Source organism: Ambystoma mexicanum, chromosome 8 (assembly GCF_040938575.1).
Source record: "Ambystoma mexicanum isolate Mex_15411 chromosome 8, UKY_AmexF1_1, whole genome shotgun sequence".
In the NCBI taxonomy this organism is placed as follows: domain Eukaryota; kingdom Metazoa; phylum Chordata; class Amphibia; order Caudata; family Ambystomatidae; genus Ambystoma; species Ambystoma mexicanum.
Window position 1 is genome coordinate 513,180,277 of NC_090929.1, and position 18,169 is coordinate 513,198,445.

General features: G+C 48.6%; 1 protein-coding gene across 5 annotated transcripts in view; it reads right to left on the reverse strand.

The window, feature by feature from the left end:
- Positions 1–18,169, reverse strand: part of MORN1 (MORN repeat containing 1) — a 2,351,913-nt gene that overhangs the window by 65,251 nt on the left and 2,268,493 nt on the right. The gene's annotated exons all lie outside the window — the stretch shown is intronic.

Consider the following 18,169-nt stretch of genomic DNA (forward strand, 5'->3'; position numbering starts at 1 on the left):
CTCATTCAAACAACGAATGAGGTAGGGTAGGGTAGCTCAGCGGCAACATGCTCGCCTTGGAAGCAAGATGACACGAAGCAACACAGGTTCGATCCCCGGGTCCGCATTTAGAAACCTCTGGGTATTTAGGCACGTTATAAATATGCAACTAAGAAAAAAACTATTACGCAACTGAAAAATAATAAAAATAAAAAACAATTCCTGTAACAGCACCTCGATGCCTGTGGGCTGTGTGAGTGCTTTAAAAAAAAAAAATAATACTTTAGCAAGATGGCTACCACAGAGCTGGAAGACGTGGCTCCATATGGAGCCCCTCTTCCATTCCCATGGCGGTCAGCGCGGACAACGGAAGGAGGCAGCAGCAGCAACCGCTGCAAAAATCAGGTAAGTGGGGTTCAAGTGATTAAAAGAAGAGGGGGACGGAAGGGTACGACGACGTTCTTTCATTTTCAGGCATTTCAAAGCCTGCAGTTTAAACGTGTTTGCCAGTTCATCTAATTTTTGTGGGGGGGGGGAGTGGTTGGGGGGGTTGTGCATAGGTAGAAAAAGGTGCAGGAGGGGACATTGGGGGGTGGAACCCCCCCAAAAAAAGAAAACAAGTTTGATGAACTGTCAAACACATTTAAATTGCAGGCTTTGAAATGCCCGACGATGAAATGACATACAACTGAGGGAAGATGCCGTTGACGGATGTAGCTATCAGGTTGCTTGGAATGCAGGCTTAGATCGGTAGTTTCAGGGAAATAATTCGACCATTTGTTCATCAAGCCGTAAACTGAATATCCCCAAAAAAAGACATATTTGTTTTCAAATAGTAAGGATAGTGCTATTTCTTTCAACAACAAAGGAATAGAATAAACAACTCTAACTGAGGGGGTACCAGCGATATGGAGGGCTCTGCAACCGGCAAGATCCACCCATGCAAAAAGGGGAATAAACAAGTCCATGGGTGTGAGCCCTTATGTGCTAAATGCATGATGCGGAGACACTGTAAGATAGTTCTACAAGAAAAATACAGAAAAACAGAAATAAAGAAAATGGGGTAGGGGGTAGGACGCGACGTACAGAAACAAAAAAGAACCTGGCTCCCACCATAATGGCATCGACACCTGTTGGTAAGGAGAGCGATAGTAAAGGAAAACTGGTATTGGAGAAATTACCTTAGAAGGGTCTAGTAAGTATAGCAACCTCCAGAATAACCTATAACGTCTATAAGCTTGACGCTTCTCTACTGTCTGTATCCCTTAGGGCAGAGTACAAGTCGAAGCAGCCTCTGGAGATTTGACAAGCATGACAGTTTTATCAAAGTCATGGACCAGTAGCAAGTTCTTAATTTTCTCTTTTGATCCCACTCTGATCAACCCTCCAGTAAAAGTAACCCTTTTCCATCCCCAGCCTTCCTTTTCATGGCTACAGGAATCCAGAGGGACCATCTTCCTTGAGAGGTCTATCCCTAAGCACCACAGAATCTTCCTCCAAACCTAAATTAAGAATGATTGTGCCATATTTATTAATTGTAATTATGTTGGTATCATCTTGGAGAAAAAAGAACAGGCCAAAGGGTAAAGTCTGTTTGCATCTAATTTGCCTTTTTCGGTGTGCCCTGTGATTGGTTGCTTGTCCGTTCATTAGAATAACATGCACTGTGGAAAGTCCTATTTAAATCTAACGCCGACCCTTCCCAACAAAGTAGGGCTTTTTCCCTGGCTTCCAAGAAAACCTCAAGTTCTGAATGATGTTTACTTCGCCAAACACACCTTGGTCTTGATATTGCACCTGTTGGGCATGGACTTATTTGAACTCTCAACTTCGATTGGATAGTGTGGAGTCAGAGCATAGGATATCTTTGAATGATCTTCGGACACACCCTTCTGTGTCAGGCCCTTAAACGCCTCCCTTCAGATTTTGTATATGACTGTTGGACTGGCATGAGTGATCCTCCAGGTTTTTTGTTAATGCCGCTCCATGTTATGTGTCAGGCAGCGGAGGTCCTCAGTGACCAACTACATCATCCTGTGGTACACCAGTTCACACCTTGAATATTAACTTCAATAGGACGCATGCTCAGCTACAACTCTCACTTCCACCATGGCAATAATAAGTGCCCAACAACCCCCAGGAGTTAACTCCACTTTCCAAGATGAATGACCTAAACTCCTAAGCCACACAGAAAACACCATGAACCAAACCACTAATAAAAGTAGACATCAACCTAGCACTAGAATCCAAGAGCAAGAAAGCCCAGATATAACTGGATAACATGGAATCCCTAGGATTTACCGAATGAATCCGTCGCCCTGTCCATAGTGATCTTTTCTCTTGGAACATCAGACCATCCCAACCTATGTTTACCACACTTTGCCAGTTTGACCAAGTGATGTTGACCAGTGTAATCACTCAACCCATGGGTCAAAGTAATTAACACATAAATAAAAACAATGGTGTCACAACTCAGAGAACCATAAAGACTAACTGGTTGAATGTTTATGAACCCTGGTACACATATGAAGGCAACTGACTTCCATTCGTGTCTGCTACAGGCCATCTTCTACATAGAGTTTATGTTGACAGCAAAACCCTTAGCCCCAGCAGTCCCAAAGAAAGCGACGGCATAGCAGACCAAAATAATCCTCATAGGGCAAGCAACACTATGGTGGATTAAGGGACAAGCTCTCTGGTGGACTGATGATTCCTGAACCAATGAAAATCCTCAGTAGAGGTTGGGAGATTACTGTCCAACCCCATGCCTTGTGGAATCCCACAAGAGTCACTCCCTCCCCTCCACCGTTCGGTGCTTACATGCATCCGCTGGATGGAATCATTGGTTTTAGATCTATGCTGATGACACGAAATGATATTCTAAATCAGTTTCCAACCCTCATCAAACAACTCATCGAGTGCCTGAGCATAACTGGATGTGATCCAAGAGGGTTTGTTTCACTGCTAATAAAATTAACTGGTTACAGTCGCCCTTATTCACCAGTTTACAACCTGGACAACCAGCTCCATCCTGCAGCTCTGGAAGCCAAAAATGCAGAATAATATTTAACACAATCACCTCATCTTTACACCAAGTTAACACACTAAGATGTGTGTGCCACCTTCAACCTCATGAAAAACTATCCTTTTCCTGAACATGAATCACATAGTCGAACTAGTACAAGCACATGGACGGAAAAAAATAAAAATTTACTGTTAACAGCCTTTACCTCACCCTGTGTCAATTCCAAAAGAAACAACACAACAGGTACAACATAGAGAGACCACACTATTACTTAACATGAAGACAGAGATAAACATAAACACATCTCCATAGTCTTGAAGTCCTTACAGTGGCTACCAGTTGAACGGATGACAAAGCTGAAAATGATCTGCCCCACACACAACACCTTTGAAAATATGGGTACAGGTGGGACAGTGCCTTCTCTAACATAAGAATCTGCAGGGTATCAATCCATGCAGGACTAGGTGCAGCTCTCATAATCAGGCATACAGCAGAGGCCCACCATAGTGGTGGCCACAGCTCTGTTACATAGTTTCTATGGGACACCACTACCACGTTGACTCCTGACACCTCTCCTGGGCAGACAGTATGAGTCTGGCAGTCTATCTGACATTGAATCACAAACTCCTACTTCAGATCTTGCAACTTCCCAACAGATCCCTCACTTGCATATAGAGGAGGGCATGGGCCCCAGCCGGCCCTTTTCTCGAATGTTCAACCGTTGCCATAGCTGCAAACAATCATTACATTATGAACGTTTCTACGTGGAACGCGCCGAACCTGTTCTCTAATGCTGCTCCCTGCCCATGTCCCGAAGGCACCACAAGCCGCAGTTTGGCCAGATTCACACAACAGTTCGTGGGTGCCACTTCAGATCTAATCAAAGAGTTTTTGTTCAACAAACACCCCTTTGGTTCTTAAATTGTTTTCGCTTTTTAATCTGTTTGTTTTTCAACATCTCTGGCAAAAGCCAACCGGTTGCGGCCCTTCTTGGAAAATATGCATACACGTCAAGTTTTTATGGCACGCCCTTTAAAAGACCGTTACTAAGCACCCCTTATTTTGCAGCATTATGGAACTGGTGCACAGCGGGCCTGGACCATAAAATTATTTTCCTGATATCTCTTTACATGTGATTGAACATAACTTTATTTGGCTGTGGAAACCATAAAAACATTTTATAGTCGTACACATACATACATACATTCCCAGTACAATAAAAATACAGTGCACCTTGCCAGTAAGGAAGTACATCAGGAAGGAATTAAAGGCATTAGAACACAGATTCAGCGGAAAGTTCATTCTTGGGCAATGAGTCGAGATCTACGTAGCCAAGGCCTGAAACCATTACAAAAGAACAAAACATAACCCTTGCTTAGTGGCGAGGGCCAATTCTCTGGTCTCTTTTCCATAGTCCCAATTCCTTGTTAATTGCCTGGTCACCGGGTGCCCAAAGTGATGAGGTTTGCACCGGATAAAACGCTGTTGGTGGGGATTCTTTTGGGGCGGGGGACATAGTACCATGGTCGGGCAGACTGCTGAAAATCCCACTATTGATAAACCGGCCATATCGCTTGAGTCTTCCCAGAGCATCCCTGGCCATTCGTCCATCCCTGAAAACGAGTTTAACAGAGTCCTAAGGGTTGTCGCTGATCAATCTATGGCACCCACCATGGCTTCCCGAGTCACGAAGGCACAATCCCAGATGAAATGGAGCCAGTGAAAGCATTTATTCAAGAGGCCGTCCCTCGGTTATCGCCTACCAGGGGGCAGTTTAGGTACCCCATGGGGAAATACAGTGGACCCTCTTATCCCCCCCTGGGCTTGGTGCTTGACCGAACACCCCCGCAGAGCGATGGTTACAAGCACCAGTTGTCCTCTCCCTGGGGCGATTAATGCTCAGAGTACTCAGGGAACGGTCCACAAAAGTAAGGGGGTTTCTATGCGATGTAAGGGGCCTCAGAAGCTCACCAGGTACATAAAAGTTTGGAATTTGATCAGCCTGGGGCTGGCTCATCAGGGTAGGGACTTTGTGGGCAACAGGAGCAATGTTCGGATGTTGGGAGCAGAGGATGTAACTCCACAACAGCAGAACCTCCTCCTCCCACTCCCTCCCCTTTGCTGAACCTCAATTAGGTCCAATATCAGTTTTTTGATGACTGCCAGTTCGGACAGCATGCAATCACAAATACAACCCTGGACAGGTTGGGCCTCTGTGTGCGGGTGATCAATGGAAAGTGAAATTCCTTGGTTGGTGGGCTTAGATGCCCAAAGAGGGGTTAATCGGAGGAAAGAGCTAGCCCAGAATGCGCACCTAGCATAGTCTCACTCCAAGAACTGCAGATGGAGCTGGACAAGGGCTTTTCCTCGTTAGTTCCTTCAGTGGCCATTTCCTTATTCATGGAGTCTGGGGTAGGGGGTGCAGAGGTAGCCAGAAGGTGAGCTGCAATTGGTAGAACAGGAACCAAATGGGCAATAGCAGAAGAGGGCCTAGTTGGCCAGTAGGCACAATGGGGACCAAAGGGGAAACCGGGAAAACACAGTCTTTGTTGGTTTTTGCTAGGCCAATGAACGTCTTTTCAGTACCATTGTCCGGTGAGTCAGAGTTTTCAGCAGCAGCCAAACAAATTGGTCTCCTTGGGTCAGCTATGATATTAGGTGGGTCCACACAGTAGTCAGCTGGGGCCACTGGTTCCCCTCCCGAGGCCAAGAGGTTGGAGCATTGGGTGGTTTCATTTATACAGGAGTGGACCTCCCCCAGTGTGTTAGAAATACTGTCAACTCCCCTGTATCTCCCTCCACAGCAGGGATAAAAGCAGCAGCTACTAAGGCGGAGGTCCTGCCGGGTTCAATGGCAATGTCAGAGGTATGACCATTACCCTTTGTCGCTCAACGACCCACCCCTTTTCTTTGCGCCACCTTAATCAGGCGTTTAGTCTTGGGGTCTGGGTTGGTGTGCAGATTGGAAGTAGGGCATAGTAACAGAGAAAGAGGTGAGGAAAGGGGAGGCGGGTGGAGACGCCACTGTCTCCATTGTAAATCTCATAGAAATTCTCTTCAGGACATACAGCTCCCCGCCCTGCCCAACACCCAGTTTCAGCTCGCTCTCACCTCAGATCTACCTGAGTGGACGGTCCTTCCAGTCCGATGTGTGGAACTCAGCAGGCCGGTAACACCCCCAGCGGGATGCCAACACCCACAGCCCTTGTCCCAGCAAGCTTGACCCTTGCGGGGCATGGTCAGGGTCCTTAATGGCAGAGGGGGCGTAGCCAACAGCAAACAGCAGATCGGAGCCCTCCTGGGCAAAAATAGGTAAGGACACACCCAACAGTACGCCAACACCCTGCGCTCTTGCATGGGGATAGGGAGCAAGCTGGAATTAGGTTCCAAGGTCAAAACCACGCAATCACACCACTACCAAATAGCTGTCCCATTATAATCTAATAATCAACAATTATCTTGCATGGAGATTCCTCACTGCTCTCATCAGGTCCAGTCTTAGTGTAATGCTGCCCGGGTGACCGCACGGGATGCCATTAGCCCCCTGCCAAGCCAGCTCAGGGCAGTCTTTCATTGTGTCCCCTGAGCTGGCGTGGTGGGAGAAAGCGTTGAAGGTGCCCTATTGAAATTAAATGCTCCCCACACTCGGGAGCGGGCACATTTAATAACAGTGGGAGCTGATGCTTTTGCATCAGCGCCTATTAAAAAGTGTGCCCCCCACGCATGACATGGGGCGTGCGGGGGAGGGGGACCTAGGGGTAGCCACATTTTTGTTTTGCTGCCTGGGGCACTGCTGCTACTAAGGATAGCCCTGGCTCTCATATACAATGACCATTTTTAAACCTACTTGTAGGAAGAGGACAGCATGTGAAGTGCGGCACCAGATGGCATCAAAATGGCGAAACGCAGCTGTGGGTGTTGAACAGCTTTGGGGGACGACAGGATTTGGCAAACAATGGGCCTCATTCAGACCCTGCCGGTCCGTGAAACAAGTGTGCCGGTAAGCTTACCGGCACCCTTGTTTCAGGACCGGTATATTATAGGTCTGCCTGCCAGAGCTGTTGTGCCCGACAGGTCTGACCCTGCCAGGCACAGCGGCCACATTAGGCAGACCCATCAAGGAAGCACCGGTACTGTTAACAACGGTGCCGGTACTTCTGTGTCCCCATTCCCATAGAGTCCTCCTGATTTACCGGGCCGTCAGGGTTGTAATCTCCCGGTGGCACCGGGAAGTCAGGCGGTGGTAAATATTTACGGGTCAGGCGGCAACCCGCCGGTAGCACCAGTGCAGTTAGCGCCAGACCCGTAATGAGGCCAAATGCCTCACATAGTGCAATGCATATATGTATATATATATGATGCATGGTATGTGAATGATCATGGGAATGCCACTTCTTTATTTATTTACTAACCAGAACACTAAAATGCCTGCCCTGCCCCTCCTACTGCCCATCATTTCTTAGCACCATGAACCACCCATCTCTATTGATAGTCATGTAAGTAGAGTGCATGAAGCACTCACTGTCTTGTCAAATGTGAACAAATGTCCCCGTTGTTGGCATTGCCAAGGGGTAGTGTCCAAGACTGGTAATACTGAACTTCAAACACAAATAGACTTAGCAGGTACCTGTTCTCCAATTGTCTACAATAATCTTGCTTCCATATCTCCATATAAAGAGTATAATATAGGATCCCAAGCATTCTCCACCCTTGTGGAGTTACATTATATATATTCCTGCACCCTCACGTTGTGACATACGGTCCATTCTTACCGCGCTTACTGTCCAGTTGAACACACACCCTGGGCAGGCAATAATTATGGTAATCAATACACATCACTATCCATCTCTGAGCCAGGTATATTTACCATGAATAACTCTAAGCGCATATATCGATTAGACCCCCCCCTGGATTAATGTATAATACCACAGACCGAGCTCCAGAAACCCACACCTGTGCAATATCTAGCAGACATATGTAGCCCACAACGCTTTCGCATGTAGAAACTCCCTTAAAATGCCTTTCTACAGTAGACTCCCTAGAACACTAATAAACCTTTTAGGATCAACTCTTGTCTATTTCATCCTCGGCAGTCTTTGGGATAGATTTCAATAACTCCAATGCCCCATTCACATCCCAAAAAATGTACTCCTTTCCCTAAAAAGTGACACGGATTGGCCCGGCATAGTAGTCCTGCTTTCACTCCTGGAGCTAGGAACCATTTCTTAAGCAAGCCTCCTCCTCTTCTCGGGGGCGAGCGTAAGGTCAGGGAAAAATAAGAATGTCCATAGGGTTTTTTCGTTCACTACCTTCAGGATTCTCTCTCTAGTCTGGGCATCAGAGATTTGACCATAAGAGTTGGCCCCACCGGTGACTTTCGCCATTTGTCCGTTATGCGCTCTTTAGTCCTGTAGCACTTTTCAATGAATATCGGTTCCTCCTCCACTTCCAGGGCAAGTATCTTTGGAAGCCAGTCGGACCAAAAAGAAATTGGATCCTCTCCCTCTGCGCTCAGTGGAAGGACATTCATTCTTACTTGTTTGGACCAGACTACGTTCGCCATCTATTCAAGCCTGTTTTCCAAGGCTTTATGAACCTTTAGCACACGATCCATCTCCGCTCTCAACCGTAACACTACTTGCACAATCCGGGCACTTTGCTGGTCTAACTTGTCGGTTCTTTGCTCCAGTGTAGCTGTCATAGATTCAGGTGTTGCCACCATCTCATTGAGTGTATGGAACTTACACTCCAAGCGTGACACCGACTTATCGATACGTTTCAATGCAGCCAACACTGATCTCTCACTGGCGAGGATAGTCTAGGCTGCTCCTGTGTGGAAGAACCTTGCTTACTGGACCCCACCCCTGGTGTAAAGAAGTCAGGGTCTCCAGCTTTATCTTTCTTCCTCGTTTTTCTCACCGCCATGCTTAGGTGTTAAGAATATGGGATTTGGTGGCATGTACTGACTGGAGTGATGAAGGGGAACAGGGAGCTATTCAGTGCTCCAGGTGAAGCATTATGTGTTCTGAACAAGGCAGGCAGTTCGTTTTCAGGGCTCAGTCCACAGTGGGTAGATCACCTCTGAGGGGTGGTGAACTGGGAGACTCTCAAAGCAAATCTTGTGAGCCTTTCTTAATCACAGTTGTCCTCCAATTCCATCCACCTCAGGTATCCAGAGTTGGACTGAGAAAACCCTTCCGGAGCGGGCTCCTCACCCAGCCCCAAGTCCTCACCATATGTCCCGAACCCTTCACTTTGGCTTCTCTGCTGAGCGCAGCGTTCTGCCGCCTGACCCCAGCCTCCTCTTCTCTTCCTGCTAGGACCCTCTGACATGATCCTCGCATGAGACTGCTTTCCAAATGCGTCCTCCATGTTGGGAGTGCCCTCTGGATGTGCCATGATTATCCTTCGCGTGCCGCTGCTGCAACCAAGTTACTGCTGCACTGCAGGTTCGGGCAGGGATGTCATTTGGGGGTTACTGCTACATGTCCTTGCGACCCAAGGGCCGCTGGAAAAAGAGGCAGTGCCAAGAGCAGATTTCTGGGTTGCACCTGAAAAAGGCGGTTGTAAATGCAGCTAATTGTGCCACAGCTTTTCCCCGCCTGGAATCTAGACCTTCTTAGCTGGAGTAATAACAGGGATGCAGGAAAAACCATGATGTCTTCATCACTAACAGGTTGGCAGTCCATTAGTGAATAATGCTTGAATGGTTGGGTTCAGAGGCAGGGCTGTCTGTGCAGCTCATACCCAGTACTGTAGCAGCTGGAAGGGTATGGGAGCTTCGTCTAGGTATCTGGGAATGGGTAAGAGCAGCCTGCAGTACTCAGTGACACCACAGCATGAACACAAATCTCAGTGTTTCTCGTCGTCTGATTTGCACATCCAGTGAGCCACTGGGCCTGTGATGAGAGAAGTGTGCCCCAGTGGCTTCTGCCACCAATCCTGCCTGGGCACTATGTGACCTGACCAAGGTCTGCCAGACCTGCATCACAGGCACACTGTAGATAGACGCACAGTGAGATCATTAATTTACATGATGTTGCCCTCCACCTTTGAAGTAAACCATCTATTGCTTCCTCAAGCAAAACATATGGGATACATACTCAACGTAATCGTATTTCTGATGCTTGTATCTGCTTAGATTCACATGCTGTGCACAGGCCGACATCTAGTGGAAGCTGCGGAGTATTACAGTTTGTTTTTCGAAACTCGAAAATAGGCGTCGACACAGGGCGTGCCAGTAATACTATCCCTAGTGTGACGTCCGCTGTACCCAAGATCCCTCACGCGTCTAGGATCCTCAGATTGTATTTTTTCTGACATGAGGTAGCATGAGGAGTAGCGTGAGTACAGATAATCCAAGCAGATAGATAGGAAGGTAAGACTACAAGCAACCATGCGCCTTCTCTCAGAGGGGAGGAAGGGTGGGTCGCATGTGAATCTAAGCAGATACAAGCATCAGAAATACGATTACGGTGAGTAATGTATCCCTTCTGAGGCTTGTGGAATCTGCTTAGATCACATGCTGTGCATAGATTAGCGAGCAGTACCTGAAGAAGGAGGTGGGATGTGAGAAGGGTCATGAGCAAATAAATGTCTTAGAACCGCTTGTCCCACTTGTGTATCTGCCTTGGAATGGGTGTCAATGCAGTAATGCTGAGTAAAAGTGTGAATAGAGCTCCAAGTAGCTGCTTTTCAAATGGTGTCAAGGGTTACATTTGCAATGAAAGCCAAAGTGGCCCCAATGCCTCTTGTAGAGTGGGCTCCTGGCGTGAAAGGCAGAGTCTTTTCAGAGAGTGAGTAACGCAGCTGGATACAGTTAATAATCCACTTCGAGATGGCACCTTTAGAGACGCGATCCCCCTCCCTGCCTGTAGCTACGGAGACAAACAGCTGATCTGTTTTCCTTAGAGGTCTGGTTTTATTTACATAGTAGAGGACGGCCCTACGCACATCTAGGGTGTGTAGTTTCACCTCAGGCGAGCTTTGAGGGTCCTGGAAGAAAGCCGGAAGCTCGATGGACTGGTTTACATGTAATTTAGATATAAATTTAGGTGAGAACCTAGGGCGTGTGCGTAAAACCAGTTTGTCTTCATGGACAGTAAAGAAGGGATCCTGCACTGACAGAGCCTGAATTTCACTGACCCTTCTTATAGAAGTAATAGCTACTAAGAAGGCCGTTTTATAAGTAAGGTGTTTGAGACTGCTTTTATGCATGGGCTCGAAAGGGGGGCCCATGAGCTTAAATAGCACCACATTAAGGTCCCACCCTGGTGGTGGGTTTGAAATAGGAGGGTGAAGTCTCTTTACTCCTTCCATGAAGGCTTTAACTACTGTTACTTTCCACCAAGAGACCCTGTTATGGGAAGTGGTGTATGCCGACAGGGCTGCCAATGTACTTTCAGTGAGTTAAAAACCAGTCCTGCATCCAGCAGGTGGAGCATGTATGGAACAATAGTGGAAGGAGTGCAATCAACTGGGTTGATTTGTTTACTCTGGCATCAGATAACGAATCTCTTCCACTTGTCAAAGTAGCAGTGCCTTGTGTTAGGTTTCCTGGATTCCTTTAGGATGTCCATACACCTCTGTGGTAAATTGAGATGTCCAAATTCTATGACCTCAGGAGCCATGCTGCCAGGTTCATTGAGTTGGGTTGCTGATGCACGGTTTGACCTTGGTGCTGAGACAGTAGGTTGTACCAGGCCGGAGGTTTGATGGGCTCGCACACCGCCATCCTGCTTAAGTGTGGGAACCACGGTTGTCTTGCCCACATGGGAGCAACTAGGACGAGCGTCATCGACTCTCTGTTCATCTTGTTGACCACCTTCCTGATGAGAGGAGTTGGTGGAAAAGCGTACGCAAACATCCCTGACCAGTTCATCCACAGGGCGTTCCCCTGGGAGTCTGGTTGGGGGAACCTGGATGCAAATCCTGGGCATTGTCCGTTTTCGCTTGTGGCGAATAAGTCTATAGTGGGGAAACCCCACTGAGAGAAGATATCTTCTACGACCTCTCTGTGTAGAACCCATTCGTGTTCCTCTGGGAGGGAGTCTCTACTCAGAGCATCCGCTAGGGAATTGAGCTCCCCTGGAACATGTTGTGATGACAGGAAGATGTTCCGTCTGAGTGCCCATATCCAGATTTTATGGGCAAGCTTGGACAGATTTGGCGAACGAGTCCCTCCTTGCTTGTTCAGGTAGAACATGGCTGTCGTGCTGTCCGTCCGGATTTGCACTGACAGGTTTAGTAGGTAGGGCTTGAAGGCTTGAAGCGCTCTGAATATTGCTAGAAGCTCTAGCAGGTGGATGTGGTTCTTGGCCACTGAGGGAGACGAGAGACCCGGAGCTGTGTGGTGGAAATGGTGAGCACCCCACCCCGTCAGGCATGCATCGGTAGTGACTACTGCCTGTACCTCGGGATCGTAAAAGGGTTTCCCCTGTACAAGATTCTCTCTTGTCCACCAGTTAAGGCTTTGTACGAGTGTTGGCGAAACGACCACTAGATCGTCCCACTGACCACTTGCCTGGGACCACTGTTTCGCCAACCATTCCTGCATGGGACGCATGCGCAGGCGCACGTGGGGGACCAGGTAAATACATGACGCCATCATGCCCAGCAAACGCATTGCTTTGCGTACCGTTATTTGGCGACAGGACTGATATTGCGGAATTTGCAGTAGTATATTCCGAATTCTTTCCTCTGAAGGAAATGTCAACCCCTCTTGAGTATCTAGGATTGCTCCTAGGAACTGTTTGGAGGTGCTTGGCACCAGGCTTGACTTTTTCTCGTTGATTGAGAAGCCTAATTCGTGGAGGAGGTTGATAGTCCTTTGAATGTTTGTCCTGCAAATTACTGTGGTTTCCCCCTGGTGCCGAAGCTATCCCGAAGGGCAGTACCTTGAACTGGTAGTGCCGACTGTCCACCTTGAAGCGCAAGTACCTTCTGTGCGCTGGGAACATGGAAATATGAAAATAGGCATCTTTCATATCCAAAGTTGCCATGTAATCCCCCTTTTTTAGGAGGGGGATTACCTCTTGTAGAGTAGTCGTTCGAAACTTTTCGGGCTTGACATACTTGTTGGCAGGCCGTAAGTCCAATACTGGGCGCATTGTCAAATCTTTTTTTGGCACAAGGAAGTAAGTTCAATAAATACCCTTGTTTACCTGGTGTCCCGGGACGAGTTCTATCGCGTCCTTTGCTAGCAGATTGGCGATCTCCTCGAGGAGAATCTTCTGATGTTCTAAAGAGTGTACTCTTTGTCGTGGATGATGGTTCCGGGGACGCTGCAGTAGTTATATACAGTACCCTGCGGATACTGTTGACAGCACTCATCTGTCTGATGTGATCCCTTCCCAAGCCTGGGTGAAGTTGGAATTGCGTCCCCCTACTGGGGTTGCGTGAGAAGGGACCCTGAACTGAGCGTCACTGCTTTGGTGGAGGCGTGCCGCCTCCTCTACTGGGGCTGCCTCTGCCTTTACCACGTCCTCTCCTATTACCCCTGCCGTAACCCTGGGTAGACTGTTGGCTGTTGTTGTTCCACTGTGTACCCTGCCCCTGGGAATAGTTTGATCCTCTCTGGGATCTGGGATTTTTGGCCGCGTGGGCGACAAACATTTCCATTCCCTCTCGGGTTAGGGGGTTTATTGGTTAGTTGGCCAAGGGACTTCAGTGTCTCATATTCGTCCTTGGCATTCTTCAGCACGTCCTCAACCGCCTTACCAAACAACAGATCGGCTTCCACCGGTTTGTCCAACAATGATGCCTGGGTTTCTGCCTTAAAACCAGACTGCCGTAACCATGCATGTCTCTTGATAACAGTACCTTCTGCTATCAATCTGCCTGCGTTGTTCGCGGCCCCAAAATTTGCTTTTAAAATGCAACCAGACACGGCTCTTCCCTCTGCTGAAATTCGTGCTAACTGGCCCTTTAAGGGTTCTGGTGCAGAGGCTATGAGTGCCGTGACTTCTTCCCACTGATGGCAGTTGTAGCTGGCCAACAGGGTGGTGGAGTTTGCAATCCTTGCCTGATAGGCGGACGTTGAGGCTACTTTCCTGCCGAAACCATATAGTTTTTTGCTCTCCTTGTCTGGAGGAGCTTCGGACGATGACAAGGGTGAGTCTGGCTTCAGATGTCCTCTTATATAGAGAGGGTCAGAATGGGCTGCCCTGAAAAGTTTTTCAACTCTGGGATTGACTGCTCTGGTGAGGTTCGGGTTCACCAGGGACCAGTCTATTCTTCGCTGAATAGACTTAAGGATAGGGATGGTCTGGGCAACAGGCCTCCTTTCTCCCACTAACTCCTCGGCAAAGTCCCTCTCCTCCTGGACACCGTGGGTGTCAATATGGAAATGTTCTGCTGCTCGTGCGAGAACCTCATTCAGGAGGGGTTGGTTATCGACAGGGGAGTCGGTAACCGGGGCTTCCTTCTCTACCGGGGAATCTACTCTGTAGGTTTCAGGGTCTTCCTCTTCCTCTTCTTGGTCCTCATCATCCCCATAGTAGCCCGTCCCGGTTTGCTCTTCTACCATGCCAAATTCTGGGTCCTCAGCAAAGGAAGTCTCTCCTTGATACTGTGAGTAAGACTGTGAGTATGGTTGTACATCAAAGGGGTCCGAAGACCTCATAGGTGTCTCAAACCGGGGCTTCTTACTCGGGGGGGATAGGATCATTAGAGCCTGAGGGTGCAGACCCTTGTGGATTATATGAAAGAAAATGGTTTCTGGATTTTTATCATAAAAGTCTGCCAAAGAAGACATCCTTGACATGACCCTATCTATGTCATCACTCGACCATTGTCTGGAACTGGGAATGACTCTCTCAGAAAGTCTAGGAGACTTATCCTGAGTAGACTTGCTGGTTTTAGAAATAGCAGCAGACGTGGGCTTGTCTGTCTGTTTATGAGGAGTGGAGTGTTTTACAGGTGTGGAAGAGTGCAGTGGCTGCTTCTTCTGCTGTTTTCCCCCCTCCCCGTGACTGGATGAGTGTTTTCCCTATCCCTTTGTGGCTCCGAAATCTTTCGACGCCTGGCGTCGAGAATCGGGGGTAGAGTCCCTGTCCTTCAAACGTGGGGGTAGGGGATCGGGGGCCGCGCTGATCTTGTCTGCGGGCTCCGACTCCTGGAGAGCGGCCTGGGGGTGGAAGTCGTCTTCGTCCTCCGACGATCGAACTTCGTTAGCTTAGGGAGCGAGGCACTCTTGGCAAGAGTGGATGATTGCCTGGAGTCATGCGACGATCTCGATCGAGAACGCCCAGAGGACACCGATTTGGACCGTTCTCTATGTGCCTCTTTCCGAGAACTCGACGTCGTCGAGTCTCGGTTGGACTTCGTGTGTTTTGTGTGAGTGGTGTGTGAAGCGCTTGTGTCGCCGGGGTTCTTCCCCATAGCCGCCCTGTCGGACGACCTTCCGAGGTCGGGGACTTGCGCTCGGCGGTCTTTAGACGCCGTAATGCCCTCGCCGTCCGAAAGCACGGCGTCGCTGCCATCGCTGAAGGCGCCCTCCGCCGCCATGGTCGCCTGCCTGGTGTGGTGGGCCCAATGCTTCGTCGAACGGTCCTTAAGTGTCTTAGGTTTAAACCTACTACACGCTCTGCAGTTCCCCTCGGGGTGGTCCCTCGGCAAGCAGAGATTGCACATGGCGTGCCTGTCAACCCAAGGGTATTTACGATTGCACTTGGGACAGAATTGAAAAGGGGTACCCTCCATACGCACCTTGAGGCAGCGGGCTGGTAAGTGTAGGAAATGTATAAAATGTACCTATATACTAAGAGTGTAGAGCATGTCCAACCCCCCACTATCCCTACTTGCAGGGCCGAGGCCAGAGGCCTTCCAAGGCCCGGGCCGAGGCCAGAGGTCTTCCGAGGACCAAATCCGTCGTGCAGCAGCCGACGGTCGAATTCTTCTCCAAGCCAACGTCGAGTGTCGAAGTTCGACGTTGGGGTGGGGAAAGGATGTAAATTATCGATATTTAGCAAAAGTATGGCTAAGGCCAGGGGACTCCGCAAAATGCTTCCGACCAGTATGGCGGAAAAAAACAATCTGAGGATCCTAAACACGTGAGGGATCTTGGGTACAGTGGACGTCACACTAGGGATAGTATTACTGGCACGCCCTGTGTCGACGCCCATTTCCAAGTTTCGAAAAAAAAACTGTAATACTCCGCAGCTTCCACTAGATGTCGGCCTATGCACAGCATGTGATCTAAGCAGATTCCACAAGCCTCAGAAAGATATATATATATATGTATATATATATATATATTTGTAAAGATAGCTCAGGGGCATTGCACTTGCTTTGGGAACAAGAGGATGTAGTGCAGCATGGATTCAGTTCATGTTCCAGTGCTTGGAAGCTGGATGAGGCTGGCATTAAGCAACATATAAAGGAACAAAGAAAATAATTAAATGGGCGTGATTAAGGGTTGATGTCATGGAGCTGCTGCTGCTACTGTTTACATTTTTTAAAACTCTGCAACGACTGTGACCTGAAACACATCCTTCCCCTCTATCTCTCATCTAACAAAACCACTGTGGGTTACTTACCAAATAAGCCAAAGAGAAAGGTGATGGCTGGCAGGTTTCAAATCATTCATAAACACTGCACAGCTCTGAGTCTGAGGTGTGTGCCTGAGGCTCAGTGTTATGGAGGCTGGTACTGGAGACTTAAGATGTTGTACTGGTGACTTGCAGATGTTAGGAGAGAGTATTTGGGACATAATGGGGCTCATTACAGGTTCGGCGGAAACCCTGCCGGTGATACAGGCGGGTTGCCGCCAGACCCGTAAAGATTTACCGGCGCCTGACTTCACGGTGCCACCGGGGGATTACAACCCCGTCGACCCGGAAAGTCACGCGCCAGTAAATTGTAAGTCCCCATTCCCATAGAGTCTCATAGGACTCTATGGAAGTGGGGACCACGGAAGCACCGGCAGCAATGTGAATGGTTCTGGTGCTTCTGTGACGGTCTGTCTACCGTGGCCACTGTGCCTGTAGGGTCAGACCGTTAAGGCACCGCGGCTCCGGGAGGCAGACCTGTAGTATGCCGGTCTGGAAACAATGGTGCCGGTAAGGTTACCGGCATCGTTGTTTCCAGACCGGCAGGCTCAAAATGAGCCCCAATGTGTTGTAAGAAAGTTGAAATTCATTGATTGCAGATATAAGATGATTGAGGAGGGTAATTGAGACTCACACTGTTGGGATGTTGAAGGAGGGTACTGGAGACTTAAGTTGCTAATTTGCTTGATATGATATGGCATTTATACGCACCTATACACAAGTGTTTCAAACAGAGGGAAGACAAAGACAACGATCTTACTAGGCCAGGTGAAACTGAGATCACACAAGTACAGGGAAGGAGGGAAGAGGGTAAGTGAAGGGGGATGGGGCAGTGCAATACATAGGATCAGCAGTAAAGAATAAATAAAATAAATGAGACAATAGGTAAATGTGCGGCCAGCTAGTGGCAAGTGCAGGAGCAAGTGCAGATATCAAGTTTCAAGAGCTGGTGGGGACTGTAGGGATACAGAAACAGCCCCCAAGTGCAGGGGTTGCCCGGGAGGTAGTGCAGGTGTACAGCTAGCGGGGGAGGGGACCTGGGCCCGAGATCAGAGGGTAGCCAGGTGATCAGTGCAGTTTCAGTCAGGAGTTCAGCATGGGAGAGGGGGAGAGAAAGCCGAAACAAAGAGGAAGGCCTTGAGGTGCTTCTGTAAACCGGAGATGGTTCTCCTCAAATTTCAGTGAGGCAGGGAGGTTGTTGCAGAGGGAAGCCCAAGTCGAAGAAAGAGATCTACCACCAACTTGTTGCTTGGAGAAGCGACTGACCCTGAGGGAGTTGGAGGCAGAAGATCGAAGACCTTGAGAAGGAAGATATTTAGGAAGAGAGAGTTTGAGGTATTGAGGCCCCACGACCCACGCCCCAGTAGGCCTTGTGGACAATGCAGAGAGTTTTGAACATAATCCTTGCAGCCACTGTGAGCCAGTGCAGAGATTTCAGTCCTGGAGAGATACGATCTCTGGGCTTGAGTCCAGAGACAAGTCTCGCAGTCCTGTTCTGGATGAGTTGCAGAGGACGGAGAGTAGAAGCAGGCAGATTTAGAAAGAGGCTGTTGCAGTAGTCCAGCCTAGAGAGAACCAGAGCTCTAGAGACAGTGAGCTTCTGGGGGAAGGAGAG